This window comes from Pipistrellus kuhlii, unplaced genomic scaffold (genome assembly GCF_014108245.1).
Source record: "Pipistrellus kuhlii isolate mPipKuh1 unplaced genomic scaffold, mPipKuh1.p scaffold_m20_p_134, whole genome shotgun sequence".
Lineage (NCBI taxonomy): Eukaryota > Metazoa > Chordata > Mammalia > Chiroptera > Vespertilionidae > Pipistrellus > Pipistrellus kuhlii.
Genome location: NW_023425443.1, coordinates 72,302 through 92,684, shown reverse-complemented (window position 1 = coordinate 92,684; position 20,383 = coordinate 72,302). Strand labels below are relative to the sequence as shown.

Sequence of the window (20,383 nt, the reverse complement as noted above, 5' to 3'; positions counted from 1 at the left end):
GGTGCATGGCGCATGGAAATACATTTGAGGATTAGGAATGCTTTTGTCTTCGGCAGTCCTGTGGTCTCAGCATTGTGCTCCCTGTTCCCTTTTAATTCACACCCATTGTTCACCCGACCCGGGACCCTTCAGTCCACAGGCCAACGCTCTATCCACTGAGCCACACCAGCTGGGGCCAGGGAAATCTTTTTTGAAATTGACTTGTTCTCTCCATTAGCTGGTGGTTTCCAGACTTTCTCCCTAGTGACCCCAGCCATGCTTTGCCGGCGTCAGGGGGGTCCTGTGAGCCATGTCACCGCCTGTGGTGCCCAGGAATGAGGGGGAGGACCCACCTCTGTTGAGGGAAGAACAGTTTGAGCTGTTCTCAGTCCTGCAAAATCCTAAAGACCCCTGCAGTCTGCTCTCTCTGCACCAAACGCTATTCCTCCTGGGCTGGGTACTGAGACCTGATAGGGACTTTTTAATCGCAAGTGAGATGTTCAGCTCGTTCCCTCCTAAATTGTTTTCGGTTGATATAACCCCCAGCAGCCCCCACGGGGAGGGAGGCACAGGAAGTCCTTTGACGGGGTGATGTCGGGGAAGCGATGCTGTCACGTTCACTGGGGAGTCCGAGGCCTGGCGGACGCCGTGTTCCTCAGAGGCAAGATTGTTAAATAACCGCGGGCGTGCTGTCCCTGTCCCTCCTCTATCTCTGCTGTTTCCTTCTGCTGCGGACTTAGAAGGCGAACACAATACCTTTATTTTTAACCGGCGAGCCTCCTTCGGGTGGTATTTATCTCCTTGAACTGCTTTCAAGGAGATCCTGGAAGCTCTGAGCAGTCTGGAGGAGCCAAGTCCCTGTCTCTCTGCTCTGCTGGCTGTGGATTGAGGGTGATCTTGGTGTTACACCAGAGGCCTGGCGCACAAAGTTGGTGCATGGGCAGGGTCCTAGGCCTGGTGGGCAGTTGGGGCCGATCAGGGCCTCCCTTCCCCAGCTGCTGGCCAGGGCCTTCCTTCATTCCGAGCCGCCCTCTGCTGGTGAGCGCACGTCATAGCGAGCAATCAAACTCCTGGTCTCCAGGTGGAACTCCCGAGGGGACACTTTGCATATTAGCCTTTTATATATATAGATTGTGATATGTGCCTGTTTTATACCAATAACTAACTTTGAAGTGAAATACGGTGTCAGAGCAAAGGTATATCTGGTTCCCATCACTGTCTCCTAGTTTTATGCTTGCCCCATTTTAAGATTTAAACGTTTAGCCGAAACCGGTTTGGCTCAGTGGATAGAGCGTCGGTCTGAAAGGACCCAGTTTCGATTCCGGTCAAGGGCGTGTACATTGGCTGCGAGCACATCCCCAGTGGGGGGTGTTCAGTAGGCAACTGATCGATGTCTCTCTCTCATCAATGTTTCTGGTTCTCTATCCCTCTGCCTTCCTCTTCTGTAAAAAATCAATTTAAAAAAAAAAAAAAGATTTAAACGTTTGCCACGTCCTTTTCTATAACCCTGCGCAGTTTGGGCCGGCTCAAACCTGCTCTCTCCAGTCCCATGCTGTATACACCTCAGCTTGTGTGCTGTGTCCGCTGCTGGCTCCTGTGCCTCTTCCGCTTCCCTTGTGCTTTCGCGAGTGTCCGTCCGCACAGCGGGAAGAAAACCTGAACTTGACTCCTGAAGTGCGGGACAGTCAAAGCCGCTAGGCCTCGCAAAGGCCCCTGGGACTGGCCCTCCGTGAATCGGCCCTTTCAGTTTGCCCACTTACAGGGCATAATGGGCGGTGCAGCTGTTGGGGCTGGCGCAGGGCATTGCTCCATATTCATGCCTAGCTGCAATCATGTGGGTTTGCACTTTCTCACAGGCTCGTCTTTGTGTTCAAAACAAGCTTGTGGGCTTTGTGTGCTCACGCGTGAGTTTTCTCGGAGGAAAAACGCTCTCAGGATTTCAAACTTTGAAAACTGTAAACGTATATGAAAAATCCTTTGTGTAAACTTAACGTATGTTTTAAGAAGAGCCACCCTAACTTGCTTTCGTTTTGAATTTGTTTTTATTTATTTTATTTTTTTATTATTTTTTGTAATATATATATATATTTTTATTAAATTATTATCTGTGTACATATACCATCCCCCCCCCCCCCCCAATTGAATTTGTTTTTAGAAATCAGTCAACAGCCGAAACTGGTTTGGCTCAGTGGATAGAGAAAGGTCCCGGGTTCGATTCTGGTCAAGGGCATGCACCTTGGTTGCGGGCATATCCCCAGTGGGGGGTGTGCAAGAGGCAGCTGATTGAGGATTCTCTCTCATCGATGTTTCTAGCTCTCTGTCCCTCTCTCTTCCTCTCTGTAAGAAAATTAATAAAATATATTTAAAAAAATCAGTCAACATTGTTTGTAGAGGTGGAAAATCTACTTTCTTGAATAAGGTAAATATTCAATCAGATAATGATTCATGTTTTAGTATGATTTGATGGGCCCGCCTATTAAGACATAAGCAGTTCTAATAAAATAAACATATCTAGTAGTATGTAGCAAATTTAGTAATGTTTAAAGTGACAGGAGCCCTAACCCGTTTGGCTCAGTGGATAGAGCATCGGCCTGCGGACTGAGGGGTCCCAGGTTTGAGTCCGGTCAAGGGCATGTACCTTGGTTTTGGGGACATCCCCAGTGAGGGGTGTGCAGGAGGCAGCTGATCAATGTTTCTCTTTCATTGATGTTTCTAACCCTCTCTTTTCTACTGTGTGAAAAATGTAATAAAATTAAAAAATAAAGTGATAGGAGGTCCCCTTTTTTTTTTTTTTTTAACCAGAGGGCCCATCTACTCTCTTTAGAAACTCAATAGTAAAAATAACATTGAATACAATTTAGTAGTTTAAGGGGAATATACCCTTCAGCTGCATCTTAGGGTGCCCATGCCACCTTCAAGCAACATAGCATCCGTCCTTACTAAAAAAAAATAAAAAACATAAAAAAATTAATGCCATCCTGAACTTTTTACCTGAACGGGTCATTAGAACAAGTTGCTTTTTCCTCTGACAGATACCTATTTGCTGGCAAAACACGCATCGCCAGACCTGTGCGTGTGCTAGTAGAGAGATAACATTCCTGCCTAACATGTTTTCAGTTTTAAGCAGAAATATCCATTTTTGGTGTCAGTGCAAATTCTGCTCTAGTTACACTGAGACCATACGTGAATTTGGTAAGTCGCATAGAAATTAAGGCGTCGCACTCAGTGTTTTAAGTGCCATTTCTATATTTCCACTTAAGTTACAGTCTTAAGGGAATATTATTTTGTTCCTCTTTGCTAAATGTTGCCATGGGGTTTCTGTCGCTGTTCTAAAATTTTCAGGCAAAATGTTAACTCTGATGAGAAAGAAAAAAAAAATTTTTAAAAAAAGGAGTCCGTCTTTATGAAACCACTTCACCTTCACGGCTCTGAAAAATATCAGTTCAAGTATCGTGTTTGAGGCGGTCGGTCCCCGACCTACAAACTAAGGCCGCTTCCGGCAGGTTTTCACGGCTGATAATTTCATTTTTTCCTTCGCAGACAATAGAGTAAGCAAATAGCCTAGGAGGGGGAAACGGAAACATTCCCTCCTGTTCCTTTAAGAAACCAGCTTAGCCAGGGGCTTTTCAGTGCGCGCAACCTACCCTGCTAGCAAGGAAAAGTTCTTTAAAATAATGGATATTAGCGGCGCCCAATCACAGCCGCCGGTTTCGCCGGCGGGGCGGAGACTCGGCGCCTCAGCCACTAGGGTCGGCGAGAGGGCGGGGCTTGGCGTTGGGTTTGGTTGCGCGGTACAGCCTCAGTGAAGTTAATCTGAGGTGAAGCAAACAGAAAATTGTGGAGGTTTTTGTTGGTAGGATTTTCGTTCTAATCTTCTAATGATCCTTAATTCTACACTTTTGATCTCTTATGCTTCTGTGTCCGCCCGGTTTTGTCATTGTTGCCGCTCTCCGATGCCAGCCGAACATGCACATCAGGCAGGGCAGCAGAACAAAAGGGCTGTTTGGACAGGAAATAGGTGCTCAGAGGATCCAACTGGAGTTTCTCTTCTCCTGGTTTCTCAGCTCCGAAGCTGAGTGTCCTTTAGAGCCATGGCCGGGCCCAAGTCCTCGCCAGCAGCAGCTCTGCTCCGGGGCTGGATGTGCGGGGAGTCGTTTGTCAGTCTCTGAAAATGACATCTCGACCTGAGAGGTCATTTTTCTTAAACTTAAGATATGAAGTTACTAAAAGACAGGTGTGAGAGGCTTAAATGTGCGTGCGTGTGTGTGTGTGTGTGTGTGTGTGTGTGTAAACCTGAAATGTCAGTTTATTTTTTCCCTGCACACTCCCCTCCCCCTTTTAACTTCAGTTTATTTTAAATCTAGCAATTTGTTAGCGTTTTTAATATGCTTATCACTTTAGCTTTCTTTTTAAAAATCTTTGATTTATTTTACACGGACAAGGTGAAACTGCTTTCTCCTTCAAACTTTATTTCCCAGGTGTGGATAAGTAATTAACACCCTTTTGTAACAGGAAATGAATTATATATGGGCTACCAAAACTTTTCCCCCAAAGTGTCTGTGAATCTGTTGACATTTCGCACCTAGGAAAGAATTGTGTTATTTCAGTGCCAGAAGTTTTCTTGAAAGGCTGTTTTCTTCACATGGTGGTTCTTTGATTTCACAGAAATTAAGGTATAAAAGTTTGAGTCATCAACACAAGTGCTAGATAAGCATTTCAGCAAGTATAATACTTATATTTGCTAAACTGCTTCTGCAGACCATGCAGTGACTTTTTAATTCATGCTTTTCTACTCAATCGCTTAAATAATGCAGCAGTCATGATAATAATAATTTTTTTAAAAACTAAGAAAGTCACCCACATACCCACAAGATCTTTGTGTGGTGGTCTTATTATTTTTTAATCTTCCCTCTGTATTCTACCATGTTCTTGTATTTTCCCCACACTTGTAAAGAAGTGCAGATTTTATTTTATTTTTTACTAAACTGTATCATCTGATTCAATGTGTTTTAATTTCTGATTACATAATGGTTTTTGTTAGTGGGACCTTCCTTTAGGCTTTTGCCTGTTTTATACTTAGATTGTTCCCAATGTTTCACCATTTAAAATGGCATTGCATTGAACATTTTAAAAATATGTCTCTTTGCCTTTAAGTGATTTATTTGCTTTGGGAAAATCGCCTGGATTGGGTTTACCTATAGATCAAAGCATGTGAACACTTCACTGGCCAAATTGCTTTTCAAAAAGGGTATTCCAACTTATATTGCCACCAGCGGGAAGCGATTCAAAATTTCTTTAACGGGGGCCCTGGAATGTTCTGGTAAAGGGTGCCTCTCAGGCCCTCTGAGTTAGTTAGTTATTCATTCGTTTTCCTAAACTAACAGCCTAGTTTAAATTCTTTTTTCCAATATGTAGATGTGTCAAAATCCATTTTCTGGACATTAAAATGACCTAAAGGAAGCTGGGAAAATTTTTAAGTGAGCGATTATATCTTTGGATATTTTACTGACTGCATCTGTTGCTTTCTGTCCGTGACGGGCTTAATGTTTCACACCGGCAGGCTCAGGCCTGCTGTCCTGGGTGCCTGCTGCTGGCAAGTACCTTCTGGAAATACTCCATCTCAGAAACGCTGGCAGAGAGGGGCTGGGACAGCGCCACTTAACCGCCCGGTACCTGTCCCCGAACAGATCTGAGTAGTCTTCGTCACCGTTGGTGCCTTTCTGAATTTTTAAAATGCAACTTAGATGCAGAAAATGTGTGTCCAGGTGTAGGATTTAAAGAGGTATGTCAGCACCTTCCTGTATGTCACAGATTGTCAGTGAAAGGGGAGGTGGCAGTGGTCCCGGGCATGCTGTCTGTCTGTCTGTAAGAGCATGCTTTGTGTGGCAAAGGCTACAGATCACGTGGACTCTGGCCAGCCAGTGAGTGAGCTGGGAATGGCTGCCCTGCCCACGTTATGAACTCCTTAACTTATTCTGGAATAAACTGGAGAAGTTGTTCTAAAGCAAAAATCAAGGCAGTTAAAAGTCCTAATGCCGTTTGTACATGGAAGGCAGCGGTAAGTCTGGGTTAAGCTCTAACTCATTCATGCAACCAGGAATGCAGCCTATGGAATCTTGAATGTGTCTAGCTCATTTTGAAATGGAAAGAACTTATCTGTACATTTTCACTTCGATTTACTGGGAACTTGGTGCATCCAACTTTCAGAGCCAATGTTGGTAACTGTTCGCTTCAGGGGAAGGTTTATTTACTTATTTATTTTCTTTTTATGTCTATTTTGTCAGACCCGAAAAGCTCCGTTTTTCCAGTCACTCCGGTTTTCTTGTTTGGAATAGAAAAGAAAAAGTGAAAACGAACCACTTTTATTGTATTTAGTGAGAGGATTCTTATGAAATACATCTTCTAGGCATTTGAGTTTCCTAGATATGCCCGCATCGAGACCTAAAGATACTTTATTCATGAATAGAACGATCGCGTTTCACTTGAATATTTAAAAAATTGTGTGGGTGCTTAAATATTTATGTCATGAATATTCCCTTTGTCCTGCATTTGAGAAGATGTGTTTCATTTTCTTCTTAACTGATGAATTTGATTGCTGCCAGGGAGCCAGGAAGAAAACTGTAAATATAACAGTTTTAGGAAAAGTCATTTCCAGTTTGGCTGTGGGTTCCGTGGTAATGGGCACCCTCCCCTCTAGTCCCGGGGCACGAGAACTTGGAGGAAGGGGTGTCTTTTCATCCTTTCTCTGCCGTCTCTCTCCTGTCCTGTCTCTGGTTGACTTGAGTCAGGGTAGCTAGTACTCCCTTTTAGTACATAGGTGTCCTTCAGTGGCAGAAACCAGCTTTCTAGCCCTAACCGGTGTGGCTCAGTGGGTAGAGCGTCGACCTGCAGACTCGAGGGTCCCAGGTTCAATTCCGGTCAAGGGCATGTACCTTGGTTGCGGGCACATCCCCAGTAGGGGGCGTGCAGGAGGCAGCTGATCGGTGTTTCTCTCTCATCTATGTTTCTAACTCACCCTCTCCCTTCCTCTCTGTAAAAAAATCAATGATATATATATATATATATATATTTTTTTTTTTTTTAAAGAAGAAGAAACCAGGTTTCTGGAGGGAGAAGTAAACTCTTGGCACGATGCGACATTGAGGCGAGTTGAGACTGGCGGTGGCTCTCGCAGTCCTTAGGATTGAGTTTTTCTTACACCAGGAGGAATGATTTGAATGGGCAGCCAGCCGCTAAAACTTCCCCAGAAGCTGTCACAGTTCTCTCTGTTCTCCCTGACGGCCGCCCGTTTGCCACGGATTTCCTGTACGGCTTCTAAAAGCCGCCCGTATGGGCCGAGACCGGTGTGGCTCAATGGATAGAGCGTCGGCCTGGGGACTGAAGGGTCCCGGGTTCGATTCCGGTCAAGGGCATGTACCTTGGTTGCGGGCACATCCCCAGTAGGGGGTGTGCAAGAGGCAGCTGATCGATGACTCTCTCTCATCGATGTTTCTAACTCTCTATCTCTCCCTTCCTCTCTGTACAAAATCAATAAAATATATTTAAAAAAAATAAAATAAATAAAATAAAAGCCGCCCGTATGGGAGGAGGCGGCTCTTTTGTTGATAACTGTCCCTCTGCGGCTCCTCCCATTCATGTCATAGCTGCCCGGCCGCTCTGGCCACGCTCCCTCTTCACATCCATGAACTTCAGCGGGTTCTGGCCTCACTTTGTTCCCGCTGAGCTTCTTGGGTTAACATACGTGCGTATGAATGGCTCTGAGACCTGTGTCTTCAATCAGGGTTTTATTTGCCACCCACAGTCATCCCTTCTTCCGTACCGACATGGACCTCGGCAAGGCTGAACTTGACCACTGCTTCTTCTGTTTTTTTTAATATATATTTTATTGATTTTTTACAGAGGGAGGGAGAGGGATAGAGAGCCAGAAACATCGATGAGGGAGAAACATCCATCAGCTGCCTCCTGCACGCCCCCCACTGGGGGTGTGCCCGCAACCAAGGTCCATGCCCTTGACCGGAATCGAACCCGGGACCCTTCAGTCCACAGGCCGACGCTCCATCCACTGAGCCACACCGGCCTCGGATTGATAGCTTCTTTTGTCTTCCCAGCAGCCTCTCTCAGGCCCTTCCCCTCCGGTCACAGCCAGTGGGTGGCACGGCGTGGAAGCCAGATCCTGGGGGTGCTCTGACCCGCCTTCTGCACCCCGATAGCCACAGCTTCCCGCCTCCTTCACACCTGCAGTCTCTCCAGGCTCCACACGCCTCTCCTCCCTCTCAGCTCGGGCCATGCTGGCTCTCACTGCCTGCCCGCTGCCTCCAGCTCTGGCTCTGGCCCCCACTCTGCACCACATGGCTCGGCGGCCTGGTTCCTTGTTGGCCTTTGAACTCTCTTTTCTATCCGGGAGCGTGACCACACCAGCCGGCTCAGTGGTGAGCGTTCTCGGCTGCAGTCCCGACAACTTTGAAAAAGTTAAGGGCTGTTCCCTTCGTGTAACAAGTGCGGCCATTTATTTATTTATTTATTTATTTATTTTATTTGCTTTTTAAATACATTCTTATTGATTTCAGAGAGGAAGGAAGAGGGAGAGAGAGATAGAAATGTGAATGAGAATCATGGACCGGCTGCCTCCTGCACGCCCCACATTGGGGATCAAACCCGCAACCCAGGCCTGTGCCCTTCAGTCCACAGGCTGATGCTCTATCCATTGAGCCAAACGTGAACCTGAAAACCCCTTAGGAGCTGGCTGGAGCGTGCTAGTGCTTGGACTGGGGCTCCAGAAACGGAGTCAGGGTATGGAGTGGGACACAGACGTGAGCGTCTTTCTGATGCTGTTCATCCGCAGACTTGAGAAACGCTGGCGTGAAGGTTTAGACTTAGAGGGACATCCAGGGTTAGTGAGCATCTCAGGGAGACGTGGCTTCTTCATCTTGCTTTGCTCCTGGAAGTTTGACTCAGACTCCCTGGGCCTTTGCTTCTGGCTCCTGGCAGTGTGTCCATTGAGGCCAGCGTTGGCGCCAGAGGCCCTCCCCCAGCAGGTTTCGGACCAGTCAGTGAGGAGAACAGTCAATAAAGAGAGCACCTGGTTGGTGAAGTGGAAAGTTTCCCCTGAATGCTAAGTGGCTCCAGAGAGCACGTGCTTGGTCCTCTGTGTTGTGTTTGATGACGGCACAGAGACAGGAGAGAAAGGCCTTCGGGAGGGGCTGGTGCCAGCTGCCGACAGCACATCAGTGCCCCTGCCCCAGGCGCCCGCGTTACCCAGGGGGTCTCAGTGCTGGCACCAAGGCAGTGCCGGTTCCGGTGCCGACTCCTCGGTAGTTTCAGAGCTGCCACGCTGCTGCTGCTATTCCCAATTAAGGGAGTCGTGACATTTGAAAATGTGTCCAATGACTAGTTTTTCTTTTCAATATTATCAATAGAAGTCATAGAAATATGCACGTAGGGCATTTTAATGGTGTGAAAAAGAGACTCCTTCAATTGTGCTTTGTATAGATACAGTATATGTATGACACATACATCTATATATAGTGTATTGGCTTTTTAAGACGACCTGTGGGTGCCATTAAATTCTCAAAGAGAACATAGTACAAATTAGAACGTCTTAAAAGTGGATATATCATCGGGCATATTATTTTTAGATTGTCAGATTAAATGGCCTAGAAGGCGGAAAAGAGTTCATTTACACCGAATTAGTATGTTCTGCACTGTTAAAGCATTCGATTGCCCTGACCGGTGTGGCCCGGTGGATAGAGCCTCGGCCTGTGGACAGAAGGGCCCCAGGTTCGATTCCGGTCAAGGGCATGTATCTTGGTTGCGGGCACATCCCCAGGTGGGGGCGTGCGCAGGAGGCAGTTGATAGATGTTTCTCTCTCATCGATGTTTCTAACTACCTATCCCTCTCCCTTCTTCTCTGTAAAAAAATCAATAAAATATATATTTTTAAAGTATATCCCTGATTGAAGATGGACAGGTTTGTTCACTTGAGTTTTACTTGGGTGATTAGATTTCCTACAGTTGATATGTCAGGGGTTCAGAGTTTGTTTGTTTTTTAATGTTTTTATTGATTTTGAGAGAGGGAGAGAGGAAGGGACAAGGACAGAGAGAGGAACATCATCTACCGCCCCCTGCTGGGGATGGAACCCACAACCCAGGCATGTTCACTGGTGGGCAAAGAGGTGACCTTTTGGTTCCTGGGTCAGTGTTCAACCCCCTGAGCCACACCCGCAGGACCAGCCTTCGTTTCTGTGATGTGGGAAAATGCCGGTCAAATGCTAATTCATTGTATGAACACGTCAATGTTCCTCTCCCTCTCCCTCTTGCTCTCCCTCTCGCTCTGCCTCTCTGAAATCAATAAAAGAAATATCTATATTTTTAAAATAAAACTATGACAGAGTGTGTGTTACCATCTAGAACCAAAAAACACTTTCTTCTTAAAAAACAGCACGCCTAACCTTGGCCAGGAAAGTGACATGGGTGTTGATGTGCGCCTCGTTTCTAGGAAGTGAGGTTTTTGTCCTTGGTGTTTTCTGTGTATTGATCCCACTTGTAACCGATAGTATTGCTCTGCATGATCGCCGGGTCACCTCCCAGCCCTGAGGCTCCCGGACTGTGAGAGGGGGCAGGGGACCAACCAACCGGTTGCTATAATGCACCCTGACCACCAGGGGGCAGGTGCTCAACATGGGAGTTGCCCCCTGGTGGTCAGTGCACTCCCACATCCAACCCCTGCATGAATTCGTGCCCCAGGCCTGTAGTATTGTATAGGTAGGGCAGTGGTTGGCGAGCCACATGCGGCTCTTCGGCCCATTGAGTCTGGCTCTTCCACAGAATACCACGTGTGGGCGCTGCACGTACAGTGCGATTAAAGGAGGACCCTAATTAAGTCAGTAACAATGTACCTACCTATATACAATAGTTTAAGTTTAAAAAATTTGGCTCTCCAAATAAATTTCAGCCGTCGTCCTGTTGATATTTGGCTCTGTTGACTAATGGGTTTGCCAGCCACTGATGTAGGGGAAAGGAATTACCCGGGTAATTCTGGGATATTTGGGTTGAAAGCCTGGTAACATTGGAATAACGGTGCTCCAGACCCTGGAGGGGGGGGGGGGGGCGCGGTGTAACCTTCAGAGTGCATGTCAGGAACGTGGCTGCTGCTCCTGGGACCAGGGCCTCATCCTCCCCACGCTGGAGGGTCCCGGGATGGTCTGAGGCCTCTGAATTCCCGCCAGGCCCTGTCAGAGCTATTCCCTAGGTGTTTTATAGCTGTTGATGCTGAATACATTCGCTAAACCTCAGGGGGAAAGCAGCAGCCTCGTTGGCTTGCTTTGCGGACAAATGATTGAAAACAGTAACCCTTGCTCCCCAGGCTTGTGGCCGGGGAAGGATGATCTGTGTTAGAGTTACCTGGTGTGGTATCGGATATCGGTGTCAAATGCCAAGTGCAATTATTTTATTTTATCTTTTAAAAATACTTTTTTTTTTTTTTTTAAGACATTTTATTGATTGTTTACGGAGAGGAAGGGAGAGGGATAGAGAGTTAGAAACATCGATGAGAGACAATCATCGGTCAGCTGCCTCCTGCATGCCCCCCACTGGGGATGTGCCGCAACCAAGGTACATGCCCTTGACCGGAATCGAACCCGGGACCTTTCCGTCCGCAGGCCGACGCTCTAGCCCCTGAGCCATACCGGTTTCAGCTGCAATTATTTTTGTTTCTTTTTCTTTTTTTCTTTTTTTTAACTAAAATATATTGGTATCACCTAATTCATACTACTTTGCTATCCAGATATCTTTATATATATTTATATATATATTATTGACTTTTTCACAGAGAGAAAGAGAGAGGGATAGAGTTAGAAACATCGATGAGAGAGAATCATCGATCAGCCGCCTCTTGCACACCCCCCACTGGGGATGTGCCCGCAACCAAGGTCCATGCCCTTGACCGGAATCGAACCTGGGACCTTTCCGTCCGCAGGCCGACGCTCTAGCCACTGAGCCACACCGGTTCCGGCTGCAATTATTTTTGTTTCTTCCTTGTGCCTCAACGACCCTTTCTTATCTAACTCACTGCCATAGCGAACGAATCCTTAAGCCTTTAGGCCCTTACGGTGTGCCCGGTCCATTTTAACTGTCTCAATCCTGTTCCCTGTTGCATGTGTTACAGGAATGAACCTGACGTCTGCTGCAGGGAAACACGGAAGCTTTAACATGTTTTCTTGCCTAAAAACTCAAACTTTAAGTAGCTGCTTGTGAGCATAGGGAAGGCAGGAAGCTAATGTCTGTGTCAAGCCACAGGACAGCTGTTTGCTCATCGTCCTCCACTGTGTGAGTAGATTTAAGCTTGGAACCCTCTATAACGGGGCGTAGTGACTTCCCATTCTTAATCTAAAGTGCTCAGTGATGTCTGATGTGGGCATGATGAGAGATTTTCTTAGGATCTTTTTTATTTTTGGTGGGTAGGATACTGAGGGCGGAAGGGGTGGTTGATTTTTATTTATGAAGTCTTTTTCTTTTTTTTTTTTGAGAATAACACTTAATAACGAAATATCATTAGTTTTTGTGTCTTTTTTTCAGAATTATGTTAAGTGATGGAACCTGCATCACATCACGCCTCTCGCTGGGAAGCAAAAGATGGTCATGCTTTAGAGGGCTGTGTATTTCTCAGTTGATGAAATTGATATTTTAAAATTAATATTTGGGCCAGACAGCCATAAAAATGCTTTTGGGAATACGATGTTAGGTGTTAATGTAGAAAATGGCTCTTGGGAGGAATTTAAGTTGTAAGTAAGTAGAGGCCCGGTGCACGAAATTCGTGCACAAGGCTGGGTCCCTGAGCTTGGCCTGCACCCTCTCCAAGGCAGGACCCCTCGAGGGATAACCAGCAGTCAGGCATATCTCTTGCAATCTGGGACCGCTGGCTCCTAACCGCTCACCTGCCTGCCTGATCGCCCCCTAACTGCTCCCCTGCTGACCTGATCCTCCCCTCAGCCAGTCTGATCGCCCCCTAACTGCTCCCCTGCTGACCTGATCCTCCCCTCAGCCAGTCTGATCGCCCCCTAACTGCTCCCCTGCTGGCCTGATCCTCCCCTCAGCCAGTCTGATTGCCCCCTAACTGCTCCCCTGCTGGCCTGATCCTCCCCTCTGCCAGTCTGATCGCCCCCTAACTGCTCCCCTGCTGGCCTGATCCTCCCCTCTGCCAGTCTGATCACCCCCTAACTGCTCCCCTGCTGGCCTGATCCTCCCCTCTGCCAGTCTGATCGCCCCCTAACTGCTCCCCTGCTGGCCTGATCCTCCCCTCTGCCAGTCTGATCGCCCCCTAACTGCTCCCCTGCTGGCCTGATCCTCCCCTCTGCCAGTCTGATCACCCCCTAACTGCTCCCCTGCTGGCCTGATCCCCACCCCCTTGTCGGTTTGATTGCCCCCTAACTGCTCCCCCCTGTTGGCCTCTGCCCTGGCCCCTGCCAACATGGCTTTGTTGGGAAGGTCATCCAGAAGATGTCTGGTCTAATTAGCATATTACCCTTTTATTAATATAGATTTATTAGTATAGATAATTTTTTTTAAAATAGCTTTATTTGGTCAGAGAGCATGTACTTCAGAGTAAAGGAACTCTTGTTCCCCAAATGCAGTTGGAAATGTTTTAAACTTGCCAGCTTTGGTTTCTGAAAGTGCATGAATACTAGAAACGCCCGCTGAAGGAGAAAAACCCTTTCTCTTCTTCTTACTAAGTTCACATCTTCAGAATGAGTTGGTGGGTGGGGGGGTGTATAATCCCCCCACACACACACACACACTTTTTCTGTTTTGTTTTGGTTCTTTCCTCATAGACTGAGGAGCGGGACTCTGAGTGAGGCTCTTAATGGAGGTTTTGTCCGTTTGGAGGAAGCCAAGGTTGTACAGACGCGTCTACAGTGAGGTGACCAGGCGTCCCGCTTTTGGCGGGACAGTCCCGATTTTCAACAGTTTGTCCCGCGTCCCGCGGCGTTTTAAAGAGGCAGGACGTCTGGTCACCTTAGCCTGTGGGTAACGGTTTGTGAATCTTAGGGACTCTTCAGGGCGCTGTGGACTGGAGGCATGTCCTCTGCCTTCGCGCGAGTTGGCTTTTCCTTCTCATCACCAGTGTGGCTGAAGGACAATCAAAACTGCCTGTCTTTGGGATGGGAGTGCGGGGCCCGGGGGGAGAGCAGACAGGCCTGGCTGTGGGCTTCCCTGGGGAGGTCGTCAGAGGTTCGTGGCAGAAATAGCGGGGCGAGCAGGTCCCCTCAGCAATAGGGCACCCGAGCCCCAACCGGTGTGGCTCAGTGGATAGAGCGTCGGCCTGCGGACCGAAGGGTCCCAGGTTCGATTCCAGTCAAGGGCATGGACCTTGGCAACTGATTGACGTTTCTCTCTCATCTGATGTTTCTAATTCTCTATCCCTCGCTCTTCCTCTCTGTAAAAAATCAATAAAAATGTTTTTAAAGAAAAGAAAAGAAGGAAATAGGGCCCAGCTTGTCCCTCCCGGATGGGTCGCAGGCAGCCCGCGGTGTGCTCTCCGGGGTTACGGAGCCGCGAGCCCCCCAGCCGCTCCCCAGGGGAGCACTCTCACCTCCCCGGTTGCAGCTGGCACGTCTCACCTCGATGTAAGGTCTAGCGTGAGGCTTCACTCTCCGGTTACAGCCACTTGGCACTTGGCGTGCAGAGCCAAGTTGAATTCGGTGCTAACCTGTGTACTGTGATGGTCTGCCCTGGCGGTCGGCAAACCGCGGCTCGCGAGCCACACACGCGGCTCTTTGGCCCCTTGAGTGTGGCTCTTCCACAAAATACCACGGCCTGGGCGAGTCTGTGTTGAAGAAGTGGCGTTAGAAGTTTAAGTTTAAAGAACGTGGCTCTCCAGAGAAATTTCGATCGTTCTGTTGATATTTGGCTCTTTGGACGAATGAGTTTGCCAACCACTGGTCTAACCTCCTCTTTTTAAGTCAATGTCAAAAATAAGATGAAGGACGCCTCGAGGATCTGGGAGTGAAACTTTGGTTTTTAGGATGAGATTAGGCAGAAAGAACACTCGGGGAAATCATGTTAAGGATGGAGGGAGCCCTGGCTAGGGTGGCTCAGTGGATAGAGCATCAGCCTGCAGACTGAAGGGCTCCTGGATTCCATTCCAATCAGGGCACAGGCCTGGGTTGTGGGCTCAGTCTCCAGTAGGGGGCGTGCAGGAGGCAGCCAATCAATGATTCCCTCTCATCATGGATGTTTCTCTCTCCCTCTCCCTTCCTCTCTGAAATCAATAAAAAATGTTAAAAAAAGAAAAGGGATTGGGGGAAATTGGATGGTGGTGACTCAGTGCCCTGCTTCCATTTCTGAGTTCTGTCAGTGTCACTGCTTCCGGCATTGAAGGGAGCCGTCTTCCTGCTCAGATGCTGGCGAAGTGCTGTCTGCTCCGGAAGCGCCTGTGGGGGGCAGGCAGTGTGGGTGTGCCTTCCCCTGGGGTCTCCCAGGACCTCTCCCAGGGGCACTGGGTATCGCTTCGTGCTTTACTGTCAGAGCTGCCTCCGTCTGGGCTGCTCCGCTCGGAGCTGAGAGGGGCTGCTGTCAGCACTGATAGCCATTCTCACCGCGTTTTTAGAAATAAATACTGCAGGTGCCCAGCCTGCGTGGCTTGGTCATTGAGCAGCGACCTTTGAACCAGGGGGTCACAGTTCGATTCCCGGTCAGAGGCTAGAGCGTCGGCCTGCGGACTGAAGGGTCCCGGGTTCGATTCTGGTCAAGGGCATGGACCTTGGTTGTGGGCACATCCCCAGTGGGGTGGTGCAGGAGGCGGCTGATCGATGTTTCTCTCTCATCGACGTTTCTAACTCTCTATCTATCCCTCTCCCTTCCTCTCGGTAAATAAATCAATAAAATATATTAAAAATTAAAAAAAAAATAAAAATAGAACAAAACATGGGCCTGGCCAGCATGGATCAGTGGTCGAGCATCAGCCTGTGGGCCAGGAGGCCATGGTCAGGGCACGTGCCCAGATGGTGGGCTGCTGGGGCGCGCAGGAGCTAGTCAATCAGTGATTCTCTCTCATCATCAATGTTTCTATTCTCTCACCCTCTCCCTTCCTTTCTGAAATTAATAAAAATAGATATTTACAGAAGAAGATTCAGTGAAATGTGGCTTGTGGAAATACGAAAAGGGACGGTTCTGCCGGAAGCAGATACTCTGACCCAATCTACTACCTCAGTTTCCCCTCCGTCCCTGCCCTCTCCTCATCAGAAGAGTGCCATTTTGTGATGTGAGAATTCTAAGGAACTCAGATTTTAGTGGCCGTATTATGGCTGTGTTGGACCCAACAGCCATGCTCTTTGTTCATTTTTTTTATTTTTATTTTTTATTTTTATTGATGTCAGAGAGGAAGAGGAAGAGGGAGAGACAGACAGACATCCATGATGAGAGAGAACCATGGATCGGCTGCCCCTTGCACAGCCCCTCCTGGGGACCTAGCCCGCAACCTGGGCATGTATGTGCCCTTGACCGGAATCAGACCTGCGACCCTTCGGTCTGCAGGCCGGTGCGCTACCCACTGAGCAACACCGGCCAGGGCTCTTTTGTTTGTTGTTCTCTTCGCTGCCTCTGCAGGACCAGTGACCTGAGCAGGTAGGAAGGGCGGGGCGGCTCGCCGTCAGGAGGCAGTGGGTTCTCTGTCCTGTTCACTGTGCCTCCCTCACCGCCCCTGGAGCCCCCGGGCTTACAGCAGTTCTGCGGCAAAGGGCACTTCCTCCTCTTCCCACTCTGTGTGCGCTGTCCCTCTTCCCAAGGCGGCACGTCCAGAGCCCGGAGTGTGTGCCCAGCTCCGCCCGAGGCCTGGGGACAGGACACAGGGTGGGACAGACTCAGGCCAGAGAGGGGCGCACACAGCGAAGCGCAGTCAGCATCAGGACTGCATAACGGAATCACGGCACTTCACTGAGGATGTTCCTACGCGACGGGGCATTTTGTTGAGGTTAGAGACGGACTGCAGGGACTGGCTGGCTCAGTGGGTGGCGCTCACAGCAGGGCAGCACCACCGGGAGGGCAGACAGCAAGCTCTTGTGATGAAATGGCTTGGAGCTCCCGAGCTGGGCGGACTGCAGGCCCCCATGCTCCTTGGAAACTGCTGGCCGGACCCTCGACTGCGGCCAGATGGCCACAGTTGACTGTCAGCCCCATCGCCGAGGAGCTGGGGGACCCTCCGATCCCCACCTGGGACCTGAGGGAGGTCACAGTGCCCACCTCAGAATCGTCACGGGATTGAAGGATGGATGTTTGCAAAGTGCTGGGCACACGGAGCGTCCTGTCCACATTGTGAAACAGTGACGCCGTTGTTTGTATAAAAAGTGACGGTCAAGGTTCCAGGGGGCAGAGATAGGACTGGAGAGGGTGACCATGGGGGAGGGGGGTGCTCATCTACAAATGCTGGGAACTTAGGTGTTGCCTTGGGGACCCCTTAAAGGGTTGTTTGGGGGGACCAAAGTTTGCTGGATTGTCTTAGGATGTTTCAGGTCAAAGTGGAGGGAACAAAAGGAAGGGATTCGCGCCGAAACCGGTTTGGCTCAGTGGATAGAGCGTCGGCCTGTGGACTGAAGGGTCCCAGGTTCAATTCCGGTCAAGGGCATGTGCCTTGGTTGCGGGCACATCCCCGGTAGGGGGTGTGCAGGGGGCAGCTGATCTATGTTTCTCTCTCATCGATGTTTCTAACTCTATCCCTCTCTCTTCTTTGTAAAAAATCAATAAAATATATAAAAAAAATAATAAAATTAAAAAATAATGTTAAAAAAAATGGAAGGGATTCGCATATGGAGCTTGCGGGTGCAGGTCTTGTTTACTTGAGTCTGTTTGAGAAGAATGGAAGTCCAGGAATGTGGGAGAATTTCAGTGGGGTTTCCCCCTTTTGCAAAAAATGGACATTGGCTTGCCTTGTGCGGGTAATAACTGTCGAATTTTTAAATATATATATATATATATATATATATATATATATATATATATATATTTTTTTTTTTTTTTTTTTATTGATGTCAGAGAGGAAGGGAGAGGGGGGAGAGAAACATCCATGATGAGAGAGAATCACGGATCGGCTGCCCCCTGCACGCCCCCCACTGGGGATGGAGCCCGCCACCCGGGCCTGTGCCCTGACCGGGAATCGAACCCTGACCTCCTGCTTCCTAGACCAACACTCCGCCAGGGAGCCACGCCAGCCGGGCAAATACGTCTAATTCTGTGACATGGAACCTGGGTCAGTTTGAGAACATAAAATTGACACGTACGATCACTGCGTTCGGCCTGCTGTCAGGCAGGGGCTGAGCGAGCCCTCTGAGTGACTGCATTGGCACAGCTGGTAGTGCCAGGCCAGCCATCGCGTCCAGTGACCTGGATGCAGCAGCTCCTGCTGTGTGTGTGTGTGTGTGTGTGTGTGTGTGTGTGTGTGTGTGTGTCCAGCCACTCAGACAGCAGCTTCGTTTCCTTTCCTAAGAGCCTGCTCAGCCCCTTGCCTCGGGGTGTGTGCTGGCCGGGGCCGTGCCCCCCGGGCATCTGCAGATGCTGCCAGCCTGCCCTGCCCGCTTTATTTTAAGCCTCAGCGAATGGACAGAATGCATCCCATTCCCGGGGTCACGTTTCAGACGAGGGGGGACAGAGTGCGTCAGTGTAATCTAACCGCCAGTGGAGAAGGGACAGTGAGGACGGATAGCTGCAGGCAGGCGCTGGCGGTCAGCTTCTGGCCCAGAGCTGCCTCCCAGGCTCCGGGATTGAATGGCTGTGTATTGTGTGAGGCGCTGGGATGTATTCAGCCTTGGTGAGCAGGAAACTGCTGAATAGAGGTGGGGTCAGGGGTCAGGACTCTCCCCCTTCCCATATGGGAGTCTGTTCTGGTTCTTCAATGAATTTCCACCTTTGCTGTAGATGGGTTGGTGGGTGGATGGAATGAAAGATATATCGATGGGTGGGTGGGTGGATGGATGGATGGAAAGATACATGGTTGATTGATATAGATATCGTGTTTCCCCGAAAATAAGACCCACTTACAGGTTTCCTTCTGAGTGAAATAGAAGGCATCCCCCCCGAAAATAAGGCTCCCCCCCCCCCCCCAGGCTAAACATGAGAGATGTGGTCCACTGATTCTGAAAGAAATGGAGTCACAAGAAATTCACCAGGAAATTCAGGAATTGGATTGTTATGATGATGTTCCAGAAGATGATGACATGATTATCATTGAATAAATGAGTAAATTCTTGATACTGTAGGATTCTCAGTGTGTCTGGTTTGTGTTGACAACGACCGTACTACCGTACCGTCTACAGGTAATACATCTCCTTTATTTTCATTTAACAATAAATGTGCGCCGTATTCTTCTTCATGGAAAAATAAGACATCCCCTGAAAATAGGACCTAGCGCATCTTTGGGAGCAAAAATTAATATAAGACACTGTCTTACTTTCGGGGAAACGGTAATAATAATAATTATTGTTATTATTATTATTATTATTATCGTTATAACAACAACACGTGGCTGATCTGCTAGAGCTCCAGCTGCCCCGGAGCCAGAGGCAGGACAGGAAGGACGAGGAGACATGGTGTTTGTCGTCGTCGTCATCGTCGTGTCCCCCCCGCGGTCGGCCTGTGCACTAAAGGGTCCCAGGTTCGATTCCGGTCAAGGGCATGGACCTTGGTTGTGTGCACATGCCTGGGTTGTGGGCTCAATCCCCAGAGTGGGGCGTGCAGGAGGCAGCCTGTCCATGATTCTCTCTCATCACGGCTGTTTCTCTCTCTCAGTCTTCCTTAGTCTCTGAGATCAATTAAAAACGAATTAAATAAATAAATAAGTAGAAGGTGCCCTGAGTTCTACTTTGTCCTTTCCTGGGCGGTCCATCTGATAAACTTGCAAGGAAGATGAGCCAGTTCTGGGGGTTCCAGAAGGCAGGGGGCGAGGGGAAAGCTGGCCTCGACCCTGGTGCCTGCAGGGCAGGCTCAGTCTGCCGGCCGTTCTTCCTGACTCCACACGGGCTGGCTTTCGTCTTCTCCCCGAGTGAGCAGGAAAGAACCCCGAGGAAGGGCGTAGGCCATAGCCTGGGACCCAGAAACCGATGCTTCAGGATGAGTGGGGGCTGCTGGGATTGCACGCGCCCTCGGAGGGGTCCTGGCCTGGCGGGCGTCAGGCTAGGGAAGGCGGGTGGGCAGGAGTCGGGGCCGCTAGCTTCCCAGCGTGGCTGGAAACCGGGAATTTTCAGGTGGCAGTCCGATGAAAGATCGCTATTGAATCTCTTGGCAGCCTTACAATATCCGATCCTGAATTTCTACGCTCATGAGAATTCCGTAGATAAGAAGACTCAAAGGAAAAAGCAGGTTTTTACAAGAGCCTGGTTAAGCTGATTGAAGCTGCATAATACCTTAAGATTGAATAACG

At 48.8% G+C, this 20,383-nt stretch overlaps 1 protein-coding gene across 7 annotated transcripts in view; it reads left to right on the top strand.

Moving 5' to 3' along the window:
* ZFAND6 (zinc finger AN1-type containing 6) overlaps nucleotides 1-20,383 on the top strand; it is a 40,866-nt gene that overhangs the window by 6,645 nt on the left and 13,838 nt on the right. For 2 of the 7 annotated variants that reach the window (XM_036436309.2, XM_036436311.2), the window contains exon 2: nucleotides 12,143-12,303. The exons of 4 other annotated variants lie outside the window; for them this stretch is intronic. The gene's annotated coding sequence lies outside the window, so the exon portion shown is untranslated. Of the gene's footprint in view, nucleotides 1-3,760; nucleotides 3,833-12,142; nucleotides 12,304-20,383 lie in introns of those variants that run through there. One more of the 7 variants, XM_045581113.1, reaches the window with a different exon arrangement.